General features: G+C 37.3%; 1 long non-coding RNA gene across 1 annotated transcript in view; it reads left to right on the plus strand.

Moving 5' to 3' along the window:
• LOC135362187 (uncharacterized) overlaps positions 1 to 22,836 on the plus strand; it is a 144,818-nt gene that overhangs the window by 23,915 nt on the left and 98,067 nt on the right. The window contains exon 3 of the long non-coding RNA XR_010406662.1: positions 11,284 to 11,349. This is a non-coding gene — a long non-coding RNA (uncharacterized LOC135362187). The remainder of the gene's footprint in view (positions 1 to 11,283; positions 11,350 to 22,836) is intronic.

Raw genomic sequence — 22,836 nt, forward strand, 5'->3', positions numbered from 1 at the left:
ACTAGGGGCACCTGGGTGGCTCAGATGATTAAGTGTCTGCCTTTGGTTCAGGTAATGATCCCAGGGTCCTGTGATCGAGCCCCACGGTGGGCTCCCTGCTCAGTGGGAAGCCTGCTTCTCCCTCTCCTTCTGCCTCTCCCCCTGCTCATGCTCTCTCTCTCTCTCTCTCTGTATCTCTGTGTCTCGAATGAATAAATAAAATCTTAAAAAAAAAAGATGTTACTAAAACATAGGCCAAGGGGTCTTGACCTGTTGAACAGTTTGCTAGGGTGATGCTTTCATTCATTCATTCATTCGTTCATCCATTCATTCAAATGCTTACTCTATATTCATTCAAAAATATGAGGCATACTAAGTAAGCCCTGGCAATGTAATGGCAAAGAAGTCAAAGTTCTGACTCCCTTAGAATTTTCAATATAGTGTGAAGGTATGGGGAATGGTTGGGTGGAAACAGACAATAAATAAGTACATAATAAATAAGAGAGTTAACTTTTGGGGCACGTGGGTGGCTCAGTTGGTTGAGCTTCTGACTCTTGATTTCAGCTCAGTTTATGATCTCAGGGTCGTGGGCTCTGCACTCAACACAGAGTCTGCTTGTCCCTCCCCCTCTGCTTCTCCCTCTGCTCACACTCTCTATCAAGTAAATAAATAAATAAAATCTTAAAAAAATAAAAATAAATCTAAAAAAATTAACTTTTGATAGAGGTAAATTCCATGAAGGAAATAAGACAATGGAAGTTGATAGAAATCACAGAGGAAGTGGTCATTTTATCTGGGCTGGTCAGGAAAGAATTTCTAAGAACGAAGAATAGAGGGTCACCTGGGTAGCTCAGTCAGTTAAGCGTCTGCCTTCAGCTCAGGTCATGATCCTGGGGTCCTGGGATTGAGCCCTGCGTAGGGCTCCCTGCTTGGCAGGGAGCCTGCTTCTCCCTCTCTCTCTGCCCTTACCACCCCACCCCCATGCTCTCGCATTCTCTCTCTCAAATAAATAATAAATTAAGAAAAAAGAACACAGAGAATAGATTTCTATGATGAGAAAGAGACAGAGAAATAAAGGACTGGTTCTAGTGGAGGGCACAGTAAATGTAAAGGCCTGTAGGTAGTAATTAATTTGGCATGTTTGCCAGAAACTCAGGAGCAAGAGGAGATGTTGAGGTGGACAGGCAGGGAAAAGATCATACCAGGCCACTGAAGCCATGGTAAGGAGTTTGGATTTTAATTTTATTTATTTATTTTTAAAAGATTTTTATTTATTTATTTGACAGAGAGAGAGAGACAGTGAGAGAGGCAACACAGGCAGGGGGAGTGGGAGAGGGAGAAACAGGCTTGGCAAAATGCTTGGCAGATGCTGTCTTCTGCAATCCAGTGATTCATTCCATGATTTGTAGAGCTGTTCTTGGTACACACACAATATATAACAGGGTTTATTGGTCTTTACTTTTTCTCTTATTGTATACTCTGAGAAAGCCAAGGTAGTGACAAGTTATATTTGGGGGAGTGTCACGATCCAGAATTAAAACCGGTGTACTACTGACTCCGTTTACAAATATATTAAATAAACAATAATACATCTTAGTGACTTGGAAAAATTAGAGGCAACACTTCAAAACTTACTCTTTTCTTAAGTTTTGTGAAAAATAGAGTTGAACAGGATGTGCATAAATGTGTTGTTGATTCTGGTATCTCAGTTTAGTGCATGTACACTGACCTTATAGTTGCTGAGTTGTATGGATGTGTGTGTATGTGTGTGTGTGTGTTTGGAAATAGTTTGGACCATTTTAACTTATATCCTGCTCATTCTATTTGTACTTACAGTTTCTGTATTAAATTACTCTATGTAATAGTTTCTCCTTTTTGTATATTTTGAATTTTTTACATTTCACTAAATTACTTTTGTTAAAATCTATCAAGGAGATGTCAACAAATAATGAGCCTCTAATCTGTCACCATTAAACTGCTCGAATCCTACCATTCTAGTACTTAGAGACCATTCAATTGCCTATAGAATTAAACATATACTTTTTTCTAGATGACCTCTAGGACAATGATTTCTAGACTTTTGGATCTCATGTACTTGTAAAATTTTAAAATGAAGTAGGGAAATTCATATGTGGTTGCAAATGTTTTATTTTCCCAAGTAAGGCCATTAAGGAAAATAAATACTGTTTAATAGAATTATCAGTTCATTAAAAAATGTTAAATCCAAAAAAGTAAGAAATGACTACTATGATATTCTTTCTAATTCTAAAGTTCAATTTTAAATGCTGATTGTTTAGAGGTGATAATTACCTCTCCACATTCCTTTATAATAATCACCACCATACTTAGCACAGTGCTAAATATGTAAGTGGTGCTCAGGAAATATATATTTTTTCCAGGAAATATTTTATTTTTTGAAAGATTTTATTTTTAAGTAATCTCTACACCTAATGTGGGGCTCAGACTGAGAACCCCAAGATAAAGAGTCACAGGATCCATCGACTAAGCCAGCCAGGCAACCCCATGAAATATTTTAAAATTGATATTCTGGTTGTTTTATTCATTTAATTTTTAAAATTTTTAAAAAGATTTTATTTTTAGGTAATCTCTACATCCAGTGTGGGGCTTGAACTCAAGATCAAGTTCAAGAGTCTCATGCTCTACCAGTTGAGCCAGCCAGGTGCCCCATTCTGGTTGTTTTAGACTCACGTGTTATCTGGCACAGCAGTAGCTACTCAGTAAAGGTTTGTTGAAGGAATGAGTGAATAAATGAATGAATGCTTTTTGTTAGTATATCCAGAGTTCAGACAGTGATTCTTGTCATTTTGAGCAGATAGGTATATGATCACCAAGCCTGATGCATGGATTCTTCTCTACATCTGTCAATGTGCAACTATAAATAAAACAGCCATACTCAATGGAAATATACATTTTGATTACAAATGGTTAGATTTCTGCTACTGATTAATTAGTTCATTTTATGTAGGTAATTTTAATAAGTACTTAACATATTTCCAATTTAGCTTTATTGTTTTTCAAAAAGATTTATTTATTTATTTTAGAGAGAGAATGGGGGGAAGGGCCGAGGGAGAGAATCTCAAGCAGACTTCACTGAGCGCAGAGCCTGACCCAAGACTCGATCTCAGGACCCACGAAATCATGACATGAGACGAAGCCAAGAGTTGGGTGCTCAACCGACTGAGCTACCCTAATTTTTATTCTTGAATGTGAACTGATCAATAACTTTGTAAGCGGTTTTGATATCTTTATTTGTTCCATTCTAGCCCTTATGTACAATAATCTTTTCTTTAACTACCTAACATATTGACATTGAAAAGTTGATGTGAAAGTTCAGGTAACTTCTTAGGGAAATGATACATGTGTTTAAATGTTTTCCAATCCTGCTTTGATCGGCAGCTTACATGCTTCTGTTGACTGCTAAATTGGATACAAGTGACTTGCCTCATTACTCTTTCATTGAAAATTACAGCAATTAGGATCAAGAAACCACAAATGGATCTAGGTCCCACCACAGAATTAAAAAAAAATGTAAAAGGAATATTAACTCACTGAAAATATTCAAATGATACAGAAGTATTTAAAGTAAAGTCCCCTCCGGACCATCCCCTTTCTGTACTTCTAGGAAGACTCTTGTTAACAATGTGGTATTTTATTCTGATACACACCCACATATATACAAATTTTTACATAATTATATATTTTAAAAAATTATGGTAAAAAACATAACATAAAACTTACCATTTTACCATTTTAACTACTTTTAAGTGTACAGTTTAGTAGTATTAAGTATATTCACATTGTTATGCAGCACATCCCCAGACCTTTTCATCTTGCAAAACAGAAACTCTATATACCCATTAAACAACTCATTTGTCCCTCCTCTTCGCCCCTAGTAACTACCATTCTATTTTCTCTTTCTATGAATTTGACTACTTCATACACTTCAAAAAAAATAGAATCAATCTACATCTACTTTTTAAGTAACGTGCTTTTTTTTTTTTTTAAGATTTTACTTATTTATTTGACAAAGAGATAGAGAGAGAGCACAAGTAGGCAGAGTGGCAGGCAGAGGGAGAGGGAGAAGCAGGCTCTCCGCTGAGCAGGGAGCCCGATGTGGGGCTCAATCCCAGGACCCCAGGATCATGACCTGAGCCGAAGGCAGCCGTTTAACCTACTGAGCCACCCAGGTGCCCCAGTAACGTGCTTTTAAAATTTTTACCATGTATGAAGAATTTTATTCTATGTCCCCATTTTTTTAAAAAGTAAAATTTGTTTACTTTCAGTTCCTAACCCATTAATTTATTATGATTATAAAAATACCACATTCTCGGGGAGCCTGTGTGGCTCAGTTGGTTGAGCATCTGACTTCAGCTCAGGTCATGATCTCAAGGTCCTAGGACTGAGCCCTGCTTCGGGCTCTGTGATCAGTGGGGAGTCTGCTTGTCCCTTTCCCTCTGCCCCTCCCCCTGCTTGTGCTCCTCTCTCTCTCTCTCAAATAAATAAAATCTTAAAAAATATTTGTATACATAATTTTTAATAGCTGTAAAATATCCCATTCTTTCTATTACCATGATTTGCTTTAAGCATTCCCTTTGTTGGGCGTTTAGATTGTTTCCAGAATTTTGCTATTATAAACAATTCTGGCACATCTTTGGGGATAGTCAACATTTGCATTACTTCCTAAGGATGGACTCCTAGAAGTATTAGTACTGGGTCAAAGGGTAAGATGATTTATAAGGCTTTTGATTCATATAACCAAACTGATTTCCAGAAAGGACCAATTTATGTCCCAAAATGAAGTGAACATAAATGTTGATTTCATTGCACTCTGACCAGTATTGGGAATGAAAATAAATTACAGTACTTTCCTATTTGTTTTTGGAGATGGTATTTCATCATTTCCAATATTTTAAAATATAGAGGTTATTCTCTTCTCCTTACTTATTCTTTTTATATTGGCACATTTTATGTTTTATCAAATTCCCTGCATAGAATCTAGTATATATGGGAAGAAAGCTAACAAATTTAGGATCTATGATTCTTGAATGTAAATAATTTGTCAAAACTTGAAGTAAGTAGCTGACTAATAGTGCTATATTAGGAATAATAATGTTTGTAGCTGGAATAGAGTCCTCATGTATCAGATTGCAAACATTGTTAAATTATACTAATACCTCTTTACCACTATCTCTATAGAGAAGAAATCTGAAATGGCACTACCAGGAAAATTCTGCATAAATTCCTACAATAAAGAAGCTAGCAAAAGCAAGTTTTATTGTGAAGTAAAGAACAAGAGTTTTATTTAAATGAGTGAAACATTTCCATTTAATTTTCATGTCTTTAAATAATAGATTTCCCACTGTTAATAGCAGTAATCCCCATGGAGAGTAACGTTCTTGTTAAAGTCATAATAGATCTCTGTTCACTCATTTAACAGCTTGAAGGTATACTTTTTAGACAGTAGAATGGTAATTAATCTTTGATGCAATATTTCTTCAATGACTTGTGAAAAAGCAGGAGTTTTGTTAGAGTATCGTTACAACTGGTGAACTTGTGGAATTACTACTATACATTTTAAAGGAAGTTTAAAATTTTTTATTTGTTTTTTAAAGATTTTATTTATTCTTTTAAATATATATATATTTTTAAAGATTTTATTTATTTATTTGACAGAGAGAGACACAGCAAGAGAGGGAATACAAGCAGGGAGAGTGGGAGAGGGAGAAACAGGCTTCCCGCTGAGCAGGGAGCCTGATGCGGGGCTCGATCCCAGGACCTGGAATCATGACCTGAGCTGAAGGCAGACGCTTAACGACTGAGCCACCCAGGCACCCCGATTTTATTTATTCTTGACAGAGAGAGAGTGTGTACAAGCAGGGGAAGCAGCAGGCAGAGGGAGAGGGAGAGGGAGAAACGGGCTCACTGGGATCATGACCTGAGCCAAACGCAGATGCTCAATCGTCTGAGCCACCCAGGTGCCCCTAAATTTTTTTTTTTTAATTTTATTTATTTATTTGACAGAGAGAGAGACAGTGAGAGAGGGAACACAAGCAGGGGGAGTGGGAGAGGGAGAAGCAGGCTTCCTGCTGAGCAGGGAGCCCGATGTGGGGCTCGATCCCAGGACCCTGGGATCATGACCTGAGCCGAAGGCAGACACTTAACAACTGAGCCACCCAGGCTCCCCAGGAACTTTAAAATTTTTAATTAGAGATTACCATTTACAAATTGACAGTCATGTTTACAAATTAACAATTTTTTTCTTTACAATTATAAATCCTAATTTGTGGCTACAGAAAGAATTACATGCCTTTACACGTCCACACTATATTTCTCATTGAAAATGTAGGTCAAAATGTTATTTGATATTTAGCAAAGCATTTTAATATACTAATAGTCTAATTTATATTCCATGACCAATAATCTTAGTTATAATCCAAGAATATATTTCTATTAAATTAAAATTTCACGTATTATATTAGAAATGGCAGGGTGAGAGGGAATACGACTGATCAAACTGAAGTTTTTGAAATGGTCATTATTGTGAGACTCTGGGTGGGTCTAGAGAGGAAGTCCAGGCTGGTGGGCACTGCATGGCAAATGAAGTTGAAGTTGAAAAGTAGGCTAGTTGAGGGGCGCCTGGGTGGCTCAGTCGTTAAGCGTCTGCCTTCAGCTCAGGTCATGATCCTGGGGTCCTGGGATCGAGCCCCGCATCGGGCTCCCTGCTCCGCGGGAAGCCTGCTTTTCCCTCTCCCACTCCCCCTGCTTGTGTTCCCTCTCTCGCTGTGTCTCTCTCTGTCAAATAAATAAATAAAATCTTAAAAAAAAAAAAAGTAGGCTAGTTGAATTGGGTCTTTATATTAGTTTACATTCATTTTCCATTTTCACTAAGTCTCTTAATATATTTTATAGATATTTTCCTGATTCAACAGTTATTATTATTCGTTTTGAAAGAGAGACCAAGATGATAGATGTTAAGTGACTTTCCAGGGTCATAGAGCTAAGAGGAAGATATTAAGATTGCTGACTCAGTCCTTATCCATTAGACCAAACTGTTAGTTATAATGATGTATAACAGTTGTTAACCTTTTGGGGCCTCTGGAAAGCACACATGTGCATATGAAAGGGGGCGTGTTCTAAATCAATGCACAGCTAAACCAAGATTTAATTAAGGAAGAACTCATTAAAAAGGAAGCATTGATAGCTATAGTAGTTTTCATTGACTTATCTCAGCATACTTGGAAAGTATTATGATAAATACTGTAATTTCCTTTTCCTTATCAAAATGCAAGAATGGATATATTTTTAAAAAGAAAACAACTCCATAATTACATTACTCTGACATTACATTACTCTCACTTGTATATAAAGTGCATTGCTGTTTGTGGATTGTTCTTCAGGCTTTGCTCACATCCATGATTTTTTAAAACATAATTTTGATAATATACATACAAGTTATTATTTTTATAATTTTATATTACATTGAAGTTTAGGTAATTTCCTAAGGACCCATATGAATTGAAAATTCATAAACTCACAAGTTAAGCATTCTAATAATCTGTTGCATACTGAAACTATTTTGAAATATAGACTATTTTGTGAAACATGTTTGACTTCATACTGATAACCTGCTGGAATCATGTAATTAATTCTTTAAGTATAGTTGTGAAAGGAGAACAGCAATACAGAAATTCTTAATGATATATATATGTATTTTTAAGAGAAGTAGAGAGGGAGGAAGGAAGGACAGAGGGCAGGGGAGAGAAAGAATCTTAAGCAGGCTCCATGCCCAGCACGGAGCCTGACATAGGACTTGATCTCACAACCCTGAGATTATGACCTGAGTTGAAATTGGACACTTAACCAACTGAGCCACCCAGGTGACCCTCAATGATGTTTCAGAATAGAGTCAGGCATGAACCAGCCACCTGGGGCAGAAATGGCAGGGTGAGAGGGAATACGACTGATCAAACTGAAGTTTTTGAAATGGTCATTTCAAAACTCTGGGTGGGTCTAGAGAGGAAATCCAGGCTGGTGGGCACTGCATGGCAAATGAAGTTGAAGACATGCCAGTAAACATATGTACCTTGAAAATCCCATGTGGGGATATTGTTCTTCAACAGCCATGCAAAGCCCAGGTACAGAGAATCTAGGAGCTTGTGGTATTTGAAAATTGCCGTGGTCATTTGGTATGACAAAACCCTTGCCTCAGCATTTAGGATCTGCTGCAAGATCCTCTTCCCTGAGAGGGGCCTGACAAGAGCCTGGCAGGGTTACAACCCCAGGAACTGATATACCAACTCAGATTCAGAGAATGAGACCATCAAAGATTCCCTTACCACAAATGGAGATCTGGATAGACACTGACCTATGGAATAAGACCAAAGTGCACTTGACAAAAGTGTGCCAGTTGGGCCCATCAGAAGGGGTAAACTGAACTTGGTTCTTTACTATTGAGTTAAAACTTGTTAAATCATTATTGTCTAAGGTTAGGTTGATCGTAGAGACAAGGGTCAAAATTGAGCACAAAAATGGGAGAGTAGGGGAAGGGGATGAAGACGCGAGTGGAATGAAGTCAGTTTAAGCTATCTGGAACGGGGAGAGAGGATGGGGAACCTGTCAGGGGTGGATTGAGTGGATGCAGCTGAAGCACACTGGATGTTTTTAATATTCTTTTTTTTTTTTTAAAGATTTTATTTATTTATTTGAGAGAGAGAGAATGAGAGAGCACATGAGAGGGGGGAGGGTCAGAGGGAGAAGCAGACTCCCTGCCGAGCAGGGAGCCCGATGCGGGACTCGATCCCGGGACTCCAGGATCATGACCTGAGCCGAAGGCAGTCGCTCAACCAACTGAGCCACCCAGGCGCCCTGTTTTTAATATTCTTTACAACTCAAAATGGGAAGTCAGAAACTTATTTCTTAGTTTTGGGGATACTTGGGGTAAAAATTACCTGGGATTTTTCCATAAAGATGCACAAGTATTTAAGCAAAATAATATAGTTATTATACCAGCTATGTGGTATAATACCCAATGTGGGGCCCAAACTCACCACCCTGAGACCAAGAGTCACACCTTCTTCCGACTGAGCCAGCCGGCCACCCCTTTTAATGGTTTGTCTTAATGATCAAATCAGCTTTTAATTTTTCCTGAGATAATCTCTTTCTTTCTAGATAAGTACCTGAAGTTGCTTTTATTTAGTGAGTATTATAATGATGTCCATGATTTGATTTTCCCCCTTTCGTCTTCCATTCTTTTTTTTTTAACTGAGATATATAATTGATGTATAACATTACATTAATTTCAGGTGTACAATGTAATGATTTGATATTTGTATATATTGTGAGATGATCACCACAATAACTCCAGTTTAACTTCCATCCAAAAGAATAGTTAAAAAAATTTTTTGGTTGCGATGAGAACTTTTCAGATTTGCTCTCTCAGCAAGTTTCAAATATACATACAATATTATTAATTATAGTCACCATGCTATACATTACATCCCCAGGACTTATTTATAGCTGGAAGTTTGTACTTTTTGACCCCCTTCGCCCATTTCCCCTATCTCCCACCCCCCACCTCTGGCAACCACCAGTTTGTTTTCAATATATATGAATTTTTTTTTTGTAAGTGAGATAATAGGGTATTTGTCTTTCTCTGTTTGCCTTATTTTGTTTAGCATAATGCCCTTAAGGTCCATCCATGTTGTCACAAATGGCAAGATTTTCTTCTTTATGGCTGAGTAATAGTCCATTATGTAGATATATATCAATATATATAGATTTATATATCTTTTTTTAAATATATTTTTTGTGGTTTTTTTCTTCAGTTACCTCTGTTTCTTTTTAAGATTTTATTTATTTATTCATGAGAGACAGAGAGAGAGAGAGAGAAGCAGAGGGAGAAGCAGGCTCCCAAGGAGCAGGGAGCCCGATGCGGGACTCGATCCCAGGACCCCGGGATCATGACCTGAGCCGAAGGCAGATGCTCAACCGTCTGAGCCACCCAGGCGCCCCTATATATCTTCTTTTTTTAAACTCATCTTTTTTTAATGTTATTTAAAATCAATTAATTAACATCTAGTGTATTATTAGTTTCAGAGGTAGTTTAGTGATTCATCAGTTACATATAACACCCAGTGCTCATCACATCAAGTGCCCTCCTTAATGCCCATCACCCCAGTTACCCCATCCCCGCCCCCTCCTCTCCTCCAGCAACCCTCAGTTTTTTCCCTATGGTTAAGAGTCTCTTAGGGTTTGTCTCCTTCTCTGATTTTGTCTTATTTTATTTTTCCCTCCCTTCCCTTATGTTCATCTGTTTTTGTATCACATCTTCTTTATCCATATGTCTATCAGTGGACACTTGGGCTGCTTCCATAATTTGGCTATTGTAAATAATGCTGCTATAAACGTCCTATGTTTACATGTATCCTTTTGAATTTGTGTTTTTGTATGTTTTGGGTAAATATCCAGTAGCACAATTACTAGATTGTAGGGTGTTCTATTTTTAATTTTTTGAGGAACCTCCATACTGTTTTCCACAGTGGCTGCACCAATTTGCATTCCCACCAACAGTGCACGAGGGTTCCTTTTTCTCCACATCCTCGCCAGCACTTGTTTGTGTTTTTGCTTTTAGCCATCCTGACAGGTGTGAGGTGATGTCTCATTGTAGTTTTGGTTTGCATTTTCCTGATGATGAGTGATGTTGAGTGTTTTTAATTTTTTGAGGAAGCATCATACTTCTTTCTATATTGATGGCATCAATTCACATCCCCACAAATAGTGTACAGGGGTTCCCTTTTCCCTCCACATCCTCACCAACTCTTGTTATTTCTTATCTTTTCTATTAACTAGCTGTTCTAACAAGTGTGAGGTGATATTTCATTGTGGTTTTGATTTGCATTTCCCTGATGATTAATGATGCTGAGCACCTTTCCGTGTACCTATTGGCCATTAGTGTGTCTTCTTTGGAAAAATGTCTATTCAGATCCTCTGTCCATTTTTAATTGGATTGTTTGTTTTACTGTTATGGGGGCCATTTTTTCAAGAATGTTGGTATAGCAAACAGCCTCAGAGGAGAGTATCTCTCTCTGGAGCAGAAAGAAAAGATTGAGGCTTTCTAAACTTAGAGTTCCTCTTCTTTAACACAACCCACTCTGTGTGCAGGTGTCTCCTGGCCCTTCTTGTGTCACCCTGTGGGAATTGGGACTTGAAGAACTGGCACAAGAAAACGATCCTCTTGCTACTGCTATTCTGTGGGTAATAAACTGTCCTTTGTCTCTAATCCAGGAGTCTTGTGTCTTCTGCTAACATCCAAGAAATTGTGGCATGCTGACTTGTTTGTTTGCAAACAGGGTAAGTCTCAAACCCTTCATATTTATTGCCATTTGATAACAATTATAAATAACTATACAAACATGTCACTACTAAAAAAACAAAACAAAACAAAAAACCGGACATGTCACTACTATTACTATTACTACTACTACTACTACTACGACTACTATTATGAATTCAGTTGAAATTTAATTTGTGCATTTGAGAATTTTTCTCCCAAAGAATATTCTAAGATTAAAATCAGCAAAAGCAAAAGTAGGCATCACTGGATCTGGTCTCATTGATTTCAAGATAGACTGTTTTAATCAATCAGATTAAATATGTAATTACTATAAATAATTAAATGATTAAAAGTAAATTATAATTTTATCTCAATGCACCATTTAATTGTTTAGTTCTATTGTAGACTGATTTCTTAAAACTATGTAGCCTATTTGGAACTCAAAATGTGTGCACATAGAATTATTTTTTCTAGCATAATGATCCACACTTTCAGGGAATATATAAGTTTTTTTTCTGGTGTGATGATGAGGTTGGATTTATTATTATTTTTATAATAGCTTTATTGAGATTTAATTCACATACCATGCAATTCACCCATTTAAAATATAAAGTTCAGTGGTGTTTAGTCTAAGAAACATGTAACTTGGTGTAACAAGAAGCATGTAATAAGACGTGCCAAATTCCAAGTTTCCCTTTCTTCTACCCTAACTTAGCCCATGTGCTTTTTTTTTTCACCTCTTGAACTTTCCTTAACCTTTTTTAAGTATTTCAGGAGTGAGATACCCTTACAAGCCATAGAATTTTAAGGTGGCAGATAATTGCAAAGAGATATACAATGCACCCTAATGATAACATTTAGCACTTTGGCAGTGCTTTAAGAACATTAACTAAATGATTTGCACAGTACCCCCTGTGAAGCAGTTAAGTAACATTTTTTCTACTTTCACAGTGAGAAAATGTACAGACAGAAACTAGTTGACTTTCCTGAGCTATTAAAACTAGTGAGATCTTAATACAAATTAAAACTTTCTTGTATTCAAACTTCTGAAACTGGCTCCATTCATGATAGTTTATTTGAGGGTCCTTGGAAAAGGTATATTTTTTAGGCTGTATGTCTCACATATATTCATATTATATATTTGTTTTGCAAAGCATATTATTGACATTCCCTTATCTAAAAGATAGAAGTCCTTTTATTGACCAAATACTTTGAGTTAAATGATCTTTCATAGCAATCACAAGATTATTGTCCTAAGAAGTAGACCTGTGTGACAAACTATTTTAGTTATAATAAAATGAGATGGGGTCATATATTAGTTTGTGTTAGTTTAAAGATCAATAGTTAATGTTACTATCTTACTCTTTTCTTTTCTTTTTTTTAAGTAGGCTCCACATGGAGTCTAACACAGGGCTTGCCCTCATGATCAAGAGTCGGACGCTTAACCAACTGAGCCACCCAGGCAACCCTATTTTACTTACAGCTAAGTTTTTTTTTTTTTTAAAGATTTTATTTATTTGACAGAGAGAGAGATAGCGAGAGCAGGAACACAAGCAGGGGGAGTGGGAGAGGGAGAAGCAGGCCTCCTGCTGAGCAGGGAGCCCGATGTAGGACTCGATCCCAGGACCCTGGGATCATGACCTGAGCCGAAGGCAGACGCTTAACGACTGAGCCACCCAGGCGCCCTACAGCTAAGTTTAATATGCTGAAATATTGGAACTTTCCATATCAAAATGATGCAAAGCTCATTTACTATCAGTTTCATTTCTAAATAAATAATTTCTGAATTGTCTATTGTGGAGTGGTGATGAATTGTGTTAAACTTTCTCTCTCTCTCTCTTTCTGATTCTCCTTGCATCCATGAGAGAGATGCTTACTGGAATAAGATATGAAATTGTGACTAGAACAAGGCCAAAAGACTTTTTTAAGGAGTGAGCCCTTGGCCTCAAGTCATTATACAAATAAACTGAGCTAATTAGTTGCAGTGCTATTGCAGTATGGTACAATTTGGCAATTGCTTCTCAGTAAGTCAATTATGTTATTGTGTCACTGGTTTAACAAACTTTTATTGAGCATTTATTATATGTAGGCAACATTCTAGATTCTGAAAATAAGAGGTAAAAGAAACATACTTCTTGTTCTTGAAAGAACTAGATGATTATCTATAGCTAGCGAGTAATTTCAAAATTCCTTAGTTGTGCATAAGACTTCATATATGAACCATATTTTTGTGTAAAAGGTTTCAGTGCATATCCATGGACAAAATAGCCAGTGTTCTCTAGGAATGAACGACCTTGTCAGCTTGTCACTGTTTCTCCTGTTAGTGCACTGGAACATGTATATGCCAAAGAAGTGGTGTGTTTTCACAGAAAGGAACTGGTCTAGCTTCATGGCATTTTGTTTCCTCTCAAAATAGCATCACTAGCTGCTCTTATCCTTGACCTGATTTGGGCACTTGATAAGGCATTTGGATCAGTTAGATGTGAGTGGACAAATTCAGTGAAAAAGCATAATGGGGCACCTGGGTGGCTCACTTGGGTGAGTGTCTGGCTTTGGCTCAGGTCATGATCCCAGGGTGCTGGGATCAAGCCCTGCGTTGGGCTCCCTGCTCAGTGCGGAGCCTCTTTCTCCATCTGCCGCTCCCCCTGCTTGTGCTCTCTCTCTCTCTCTCTCTCACACATAAATAAATAAAATCTTTAAAAAAGAAAAAAGAAAAAGCATATTAGTAAGATTAACTTGACAAGTAAGAACAATGACAATAGTCAATAAAACAGGTCTTATTCAAGTGCTCTAAATGGAAGATTTAGGCTTGGAATAAATTCAAGGGTTTGACTTCTTTTTTTCCTCAGTAAAAACTGCTCTCTATGTAAGTTAAATCAGTATACATGTTACTATAAAGAGAATCGGAATTACAACCTTCCCTAAGAGACGCGCTTTAAAAAATACATGAAAAATACCTGAAAATGAGAAACAAATATTTTGAATTTTATATTCAAGGTAACATAAATCACTTACATTCAAAATGTGACTTTATGGAGTTCTGACCAAAAGAAAAGGAACGCTTTTTTTTCCCTTTTCTTTTCCTTAAAAACTTTTTTTTCCTAGTAGGAAACATTCAGTAGCCTAGACCACAGTTGAAAAATTTGTTAACTTTAGCATCTGATGGCGACCTAGAAAAGTACTTAAACTTGCTGAATACATGGGCAAAGATGATTCTTTCAACCAAAACAATTTTATTTAAGAACGATAAGGTTCAGAAGTGAAAGTAAAAGGTAGCTCCAGATTCTGAAACAGGCTAAAAGATAACATCAGCATTATGACTCACTTAGAGAGCTAGAAGACAGGTCCTCACAGTGATTGACAACATATCTGAATAACAAAAGGGGAAGGAGTGACTTTTGTATTCACTGGTTAAAATTATTGGCGTTATTTTAAGTACAGGCGAACAAATCTGGTTATTTTTTTTTCTTGGTTGTCTAACAAACTGTTTAAAATACAACATAGCCTAATTTAATTTGTTTATTTATATTAAAAAAATGACCAATTTCAGCGCCTAAATACAATAATGAAGTAATATAATCTAAGGATGTAATATTCATAGCTTTTATGTAGCTATTTTATGCAATTTATGTAGCTTTTTAACTACTGTTCAAAGTTCATTTTTCTTTTTATTTTCAAGGTAATATGTACTTATTATACAATATTTGGAAAATACAAAATAAGAAGTAAAAATACTCAGTAAACATTTACTCTCAAATAGCCATAATTAGTATTTTGGTATACTTCCTTCTAATCAATTTTTTTGTGAGTAGATGTTTCCTCTTTACAAACTTGTCAAATTAGATGTATAATTTTGGTATTCATTTTTTAAAAGTTTATGCATTTTATTATTTTTTAAGATTTTATTTTATTTACTTGAGAGAGAGAGAGAGAGTGCAGGCAAATGAGTGCGGGAAGGGGTAGAAGGGGAGGGAGAGAGGGAGAGAATCCCAAGCAGACTCCGTCCTGTGCTTGAGCCCCACTCAGGGCTTGATCCCAGGACCCTGAGATCATGACCTGAGCCGAAACTAAGAGTTGAGCACTCAACCAACTGAGCCACCGAGACTCCTTATATATATATTTTAAAGTAACCTCTATACCCAACATGGGCCTCAAACTCACTACCTCAAGATCAAGAGGCACACGCTCTACTGACTGAGCCAGCCAAGTGCCCCTCATGTTTTTCTTTTAATATTATATCTTAAACATTTCTCGTGTTGTTGGCTTTTACATCATCTTTTAAAATAATTTTCATGATTTAAAAATGGTATATAATGTTTTATTGAGTTAATGTGCAGTAATTTACTCAGCCATTTTATTTTGTTGGGTGTTAAAATTATTTCACGTTTTTTACCATTGTAAATAATATTTGAACAGTGTTTTAAAAATTATTCTATGTTGGGGCGCCTGGGTGGCTCAGTTGGTTAAGCATCTGCCTTCGGCTCAGTCATGATCCCAGGGCCTGGTGGGGGATAGAGCCTCCCATCAGACTAGGCGGGGTACCTGCTCAGTGGGGAACCTGCTTCTCCCCCACGGTGGGGGGTCACTCTCGCGCTCTCAAATAAATAAATAAAATCTTTAAAAAAATTAAAAATTATTCTATGTTCACAGTTTTTCCTTGAGATTGATAACTAGAAGTATAATTAGTGAGAAAGAAAAAAATGAAAAAATTTAAGGCTCTTGATTAATTCTGTCAAGTTGCTTCCCAAAGAATATGTAGCACTTAAAAAAATGTTTTCACATTTATTATCTAACTTGATGGCGTAGCAAACTACAGTTAGGCAGGACAGGTATTATTATGCCCATTTGCTAGATGAGAAAATTGAGGTATATAAAGTGTGAATGTCTCACCCAAATTCATTTACGTGATCATTAATTGAGTTTGAACTAGGTGATATGGGAAAAACAAAATGAAGAAACTCAAAATTGAGCTGAAGAGATAGATGTAGACACCAATAACTATAAAACAAAGTGACATGGGAGCAGCTGCAGAAGATGCTAGAAGGGCAATGAATGAGTGCCTAGAGTTTGGCCTTGCACTTGGCTGTGAAAGGCTGGAAAGAATGTTCATGAGGCATGGTGTGGCGATAGAGGGGGAGATGGAAAGATGAGGCAGGGTATTCCAGACAGGGCAAGCCAAATGGATGAGGAGAGACTGCAAGAGGTGATATTTAAAGAATAATTTTTAGCAAAATAAACAATGATTTTTGTGTTTTAAATATACTTATTCTCTTCTTAGGCTCTATTAAAAGGATTTTGCTAAAAATATTGTTTCACTTATCCTATTGTTGGCTTTTAGTAAAGCATAAAGTATTAATATGTGATGATACTTTATTTTTAAAAATTATTTCTTTATTACATTAAGATACCTAGGAATAAACCTAACCAAAGAGGTAAAGGATCTGTACTTTGAAAACTATAAAACACTTATGAAAGAAATTGAGAAGACACAAAGAAATGGAAAAACATTCCATGCTCATGTATTAGAAGAACAAATATTAAAATATTATTAAATGTCTACACTACCCGGAGCAATCTACACATTCAATACAATCCTTATCAAAATACCATCAACAGAGCTGGAAAAAATAATCCTAAAATTTTTATGCAACCATAAAAGACCCTGAATAGCCAGAGGAAAGATGAAAAGGAAAACCAAAGCTGGTGGCATCACAATTCTGGATTTCAAGCCAAATTACAAAGCTGGTAATCATCAAGACAGTAGGGTACTGGCACAAAAACAGACATATACATCAATGGAACAGAATAAAGAACTCAGAAGTGGACCCTCAACTCTATGGTCAACTAATCTTCAACAAAGCAGGAAAGAATATCCAATGGAAAAAAAGACAGTCTTTTCAACAAATGAAGTTGGGAAAATTGGACAGCCGTGTGTAGAAGAATGAAACTGGACCATTCTCTTACACCATACACAAAGATGAATTCAAAATTGATGAAAGACCTAAATGTGAGATAGGAATCCATCAAAATCTTAGAGGAGAACACAGGCAGCTACCTTTTTGACCTCGGCCGCAGCAACTTCTTGCTAGACATGTCTCCAAAGGCAAGGGAAACAAAAGCAAAAATGAACTATTGGGACTTCATCAAGATAAAAAGCTTTTGCACAGCAAAGGAAACAGTAGACAAAACCAAAAGACAACCTACAGTATGGGAGAAGATATTTGCAAATGTCTTATCAGATAAAGGGCTAGTATCCAAGATCTATAAAGAACTTACCAAACTCAACACCCAAAAAACAAATAATCCAGTCAAGAAATGGGCAGAACAGACATTTCTCCAAAGAAGACATACAAATGTCCAACAGACACATGAAAAAATGCTCAAAATCTCTCAGCATCAGGGAAATACAAATTAAAACCGCAATGAGATACCACCTCACACCTGTCAGAATGGCTAAAATTAACACGTTAGGAAACAACAAATGTTAGCGAGGATGCAGAGAGAGGGAAACCCTCTTACACTGCTGGTGGAAATCCAAGCTGGTGCAGCCACTCTGGAAAACAGTATGGAATTTCCTCAAAAAGTTGAAAATAGAGCTACCCTACGACCCAGCAATTGCCCTACTAGATATTTACCCAAAGTATACAAACGTAGTGATCTGAAGGAGCACCTGCACTCCAATGTTTATAGCAGCAATGTCCACAATAGCCAAACAATGGAAAGAACCCAAATGTCTATCAACAGATGAGTGGATAAAGAGGATGTGGTATACACACACACACACACACACACACAATGGAATATTACTTGGCCATCAAAAAAATGAAATCTTACCATTTGCAATGATGTGGATGGAACTAGAGGGTATTATGCTAAGTGCAATAAGTCAATCAGAGAAAGACAATTATCATATGATTTCACTCATATGTGGAATTTAAGAAACAAAACAGATGATCATAAGGGAAGGGAAGGAAGAATAAAATAAGATGAAGTCAGAGAGGGAGAAAAACCATAAGAGATTCTTAACTATAGGAAACGAACTGAGGTTTGCTGGAGGAGATGTAGGTGGGGGGATGGGGTAGCTGGGTGATGAGCATTAAGGAGGGCACGTGACGTGATGAGCACGTGTTATATGTAACTGATGAATAACTGAACTCTACCTTGGAAACTAATGATACACTATATGTTAATTAATTGAATTTAAATAAAATAAAATTTAAAAAATTATTTATTATTGAAGTATAATTGGCATACAATGCTATTTTAGTTTCAGGTGTGCAGTATATTGATTTGACAATTCTGTACAATACTCAGTACTCCCCACAATAAGTACAGTCACCATCTCACGCTATGCAACACCATTATAGTATTATTGACATATTCTCTATGCTGCACCCTTCATCTCTGTGACATTTATTTCATAACTGGAAGTTTGTATCTCTTAATCTCCTTCTCATCCTCCCACTAACCTCCCCCGGACAACCATCAGTTTGTTCTCTGTATTTAAGGGTCTGTTTTTTGTTTGTTTGTTCTGTCTCTTATATAGTATTTGTCTTTCTCTGTCTGACTGATTTCAGTTAGCATAATACCCTCTGGGTTCATCCACGTTATCACAAATGGCCAGATCTTGTCCTTTTGTGGTTGAATAATATTCCATCGTGTATATATACCCCATCTTCTTTATCCATTCATCCATTGATGGACATTGTTGCTTCCCTATCTTGGCTCCTTTTTTCCCCTTTTTTTTTTTTGAGAGAGAGTGAGAGAGAGAGAGAGAGAGCTGGGGGAGGGGCAGAGGGAGAGGGAGAGAATGAATCTTAAGTAGGCTCCATGCTCAGCACAGAGCTTGACACGGGGCTTTACCCCATGACCCAGAGATCATGACCCAAGCTGAAATCAAGAGTTGGCTGCCCCACCACCTGAGCCACCCAGGTGCCCCTATCTTGGCTCTTATACACAGGGCTGCAGTAAGCATAGGGGTGCATGTATCTTTTCAAATTAGTGTTTTTGTTTTCTTTGGGTAAAGACCCAGTAGTAGAATTACTGGATCATCTGGATATATCATTTGCAAATACCTTCTCCCATTCACTAGGTTGCCTTTTTTTTTGTTGATGGTTTCCTTTGCAGTGCAAAAGCTTTTTATTTTGGTGTAGTCCCAGTAGTTTATTTTTGTTTTTGTTTTCCTTGCCGGAGGAGACATATCTATAAATACATTGCTAAGGCCAATGTCCAAGAGATTGCTGCGTATGTTTTCCTTTAGGAGTTTTATGGTTTCATGGATTAAAGATACATTTAGGTCTTTAATCTACTTTGAGTTTATTGTTGTATATGGTGTAAGAAAGTGCTCCTGTTTCATTCTTTGCATGTAGCTGTCCAGTTTTCCCAGCACTGTTTATTGAAAAGACTATCTTTTCTCCATTGTATATTTTTTCCTCCTTTGTCATAGAATAATTGATCATATAGGCATGGGCTCCCATTTCTGGGAGATGATATTTTTCTTTAAGAATAAACATCCCAGGATTGTTTTTAATCATCTTTATTAATTGACACCTAAGCATGGTGCTAAAATACTGGGCTATTTTGGCTAGTGGATGGCCAACTCATATGTTTTGAGCCACTTAAAGACTTTTCTTGAGGCAACTGAAAGGCAGACAATCACTAGTACAGTGTGTGCTCGCAGTAGCTCGTGGCCTAACGAGCACTGTCAGGCTGCAGTGCCTTTCAGCTGTTCGTTTTGCTGAAGGCAGATAATTTATGCTGTATCCCACAGCACAGATCAAGTACATAAAACCAGAGAGGAATGTTAATGGAAAATGTTATAAATTCTTAAAGTGACAGAGTTTTAAATATTTAACTGATATACTCGGGTTGCAATGTTATCAGATAAAGTGAAAATTTGAATGAAACAACTTTGTAAGAGTGAATGAATACAGTGTATTTGATTTAAAACATAAGGCAAAAAAACCCCAAACAAACCATAAGGCAGTGTCTGCCACATAGTAGGCATTCAGAAATGTTTGTTGACTTAATAAATGAATGGGTGTATTTATGTTTTTTGATGTGCTTAATATACATTTTTATTTTTAAAATTCCAGTTATTTAACATACAGTGTTATATTAGTTTCAGGTGTACAATATAGTGATTCAGCACTTCCACGTATCACTCTGTGCTCATCACAACAGCTTAATATACATTTTACAATTTTGATACTACTGAATTTTACTGAACTGGCAAACTTTTAAAATATGCAGAATGAGTTATTATTAAGGCTGATACACCTAAAAGCTGTGTTTTGTTTTATTTTTGCTAGAATTTTTGAGACACTTGCCTTATTGCTTTTATGACTACGACTTAATTATAAAATACAATACAATACCTAAATATGGGCAGAATATTAATCATAGCTCTCAGAGACAATTCAAATTTTTCAATTACCTCAGATAAATTTTCTGCTTAGTTTAGTTAAACCACAGTACAGAGAACCAGATCATGTGGTAGACCAATCTAAAAGTATTCTGATGCCCTGAGTAAATTACTTCCTAGGAAAGACTAATACATTGTCTTAAAAGAGAAAGTTATTTCTGATGAGCTCAAGAACTGATTCAATAGACAGTATATTTTGGGGCACCTGGACAGCTCAGTTAAGTGTTAACTGTCTGACTCTTGATCTCAGATCAGGTCTTGAACTCCAGGTGGTGAGTTCAAGTTCCACGTTGGTCTCCACATTGGTCATGGAGCCTACTTAAGAAAAATAAACAAAACAAAAAAACAATGGAGATATCCAACAGACAGTATATTTTGCTTTCTCTACTCAGAGTGTAATTAACAAACAACTCTCTGTTTCTTTTTTTACAGTGAAGAAAACAATAATAGCTATCAATTATTAAGCACTTCTCATGGGCCAGGGATTGTACCAAGAGCTGTAATAAGACATGTGTGGTCTCATTTTATCTTCACTCCAACATTATGAGGTAGACACTATTATTATCACCCTCATTTTACAAATGTGGAACAGAGACATAAAGTTTACGTGACTTGTGCAAGGTCACAGAGCTGGGGAGAGGTGGAGCTGGGATCCAAATCCAGCTCTGATTCCAGGTATTTAGTAACTGGGGTTTGCTGCCTTTCCATACACGTGTTGAACCTGTTATCTACAATAACTCATGAAACAGGGACACTTGAAACTTTCTTCTGTTGCCAGTGAGTATGTAAGTTCTGTTCTTTTTTTTTTTTTTAAGATTTTATTTATTCATTTGAGACAGAGATACAGAGAGAGAGCGAGAGCATGAGCAGGGGAGAGGCAGAGGGAGAGGGAGAAGCATTCTCCCCGCCGAGCCAGGAGCCAGATGTGGGGCTCGATTCCAGGACCCTGGGATCATGACCTGAGCCGAAGGCAGACGCTTAACCATCTGAGCCACCCAGGCACCCCGTAAGTTCTGTTCTTATGTTTGATGCTACAGGAAAGTCTTCACTTTCTTTCACCCTGACTTCCTATTCTCTAAGCCTTTGGAATGGAGGTAAGCTAATAAACTTGCCTTTTGGAACAATGCCATAATAGCCAACATTTACTGGCTGCTTTTACTGTGTGCTAGGCACCTTCTTCTTTTTTTTAAGTTTTTATTTATTTGTCAGAGAGAGAGAGGGTGTGAGCACAAGCAGGGGGAGTGGCAGGCAGAGGGAGAAGAAGGCTCCCTGCTGAGCAAGGAGCCCAATGAGGGACTCCATCCCAGGACCCTGGGATCATGACCTGAGCCAAAGGCAGAAGCTTAACCAACTGAGCCACCAAGGCATCCCTCTTTTTTTATTTTTTAAGATTTTATTTTATTTTATTTTATTTATTTATTATTTTTTTTTATTTGAGAGAGAATGAGATAGAGAGAGAGAGCATGAGAGGGGGGAGGGTCAGAGGGAGAAGCAGACTCCCTGCCAAGCAAGGAGCCCGATGCGGGACTCGATCCTGGGACTCCAGGATCATGACTCGAGCCAAAGGCAGTTGCTCAACCAACTGAGCCACCCAGGAGCCCTTATTTTATTTTTTAAAAAAGATTTTATTTATTTATTTGACACAGAGAGAGCGCACAAGCAGGGGAAGTGGGAGAGGGAGAAGCAGACTCCCCGCTGAGCAAGGGGCCTGATGCAGGACTTGATCTCAGGACCCTGGGATCACGACCTGAGCCGAAGGCAGATGCTTAACCAACTGACAAGGCACTTTTTTTTTTTTTTTTAAGATTTCATTTATTTATTTGAGAGAATGAAAGAGAGAGAGCACAAGAGGGGGGAGTGTCAGAGGGAGAAGCAGACTCCCTGCTGAGCAGGGAGCCCGATTCGGGACTCGATCCTGGGACTCTAGGATCATGACCTGAGCCGAAGGCAGTCGCTTAACCAACTGAGCCACCCAGGCGCCCCGACAAGGCACTTTTTAATCGCTGTATAAACATTATCTTATTTAATCATTGCCGTATCCTAAGGAAGGTACTATTATTAGCCTCCATTTTATAGATCA

The sequence above is a fragment of the Mirounga angustirostris genome, unplaced genomic scaffold (genome assembly GCF_029215605.1).
Source record: "Mirounga angustirostris isolate CCGP_5_RB_7025 unplaced genomic scaffold, mMirAng1.0.hap1 SCAF_12, whole genome shotgun sequence".
In the NCBI taxonomy this organism is placed as follows: Eukaryota; Metazoa; Chordata; class Mammalia; order Carnivora; family Phocidae; genus Mirounga; species Mirounga angustirostris.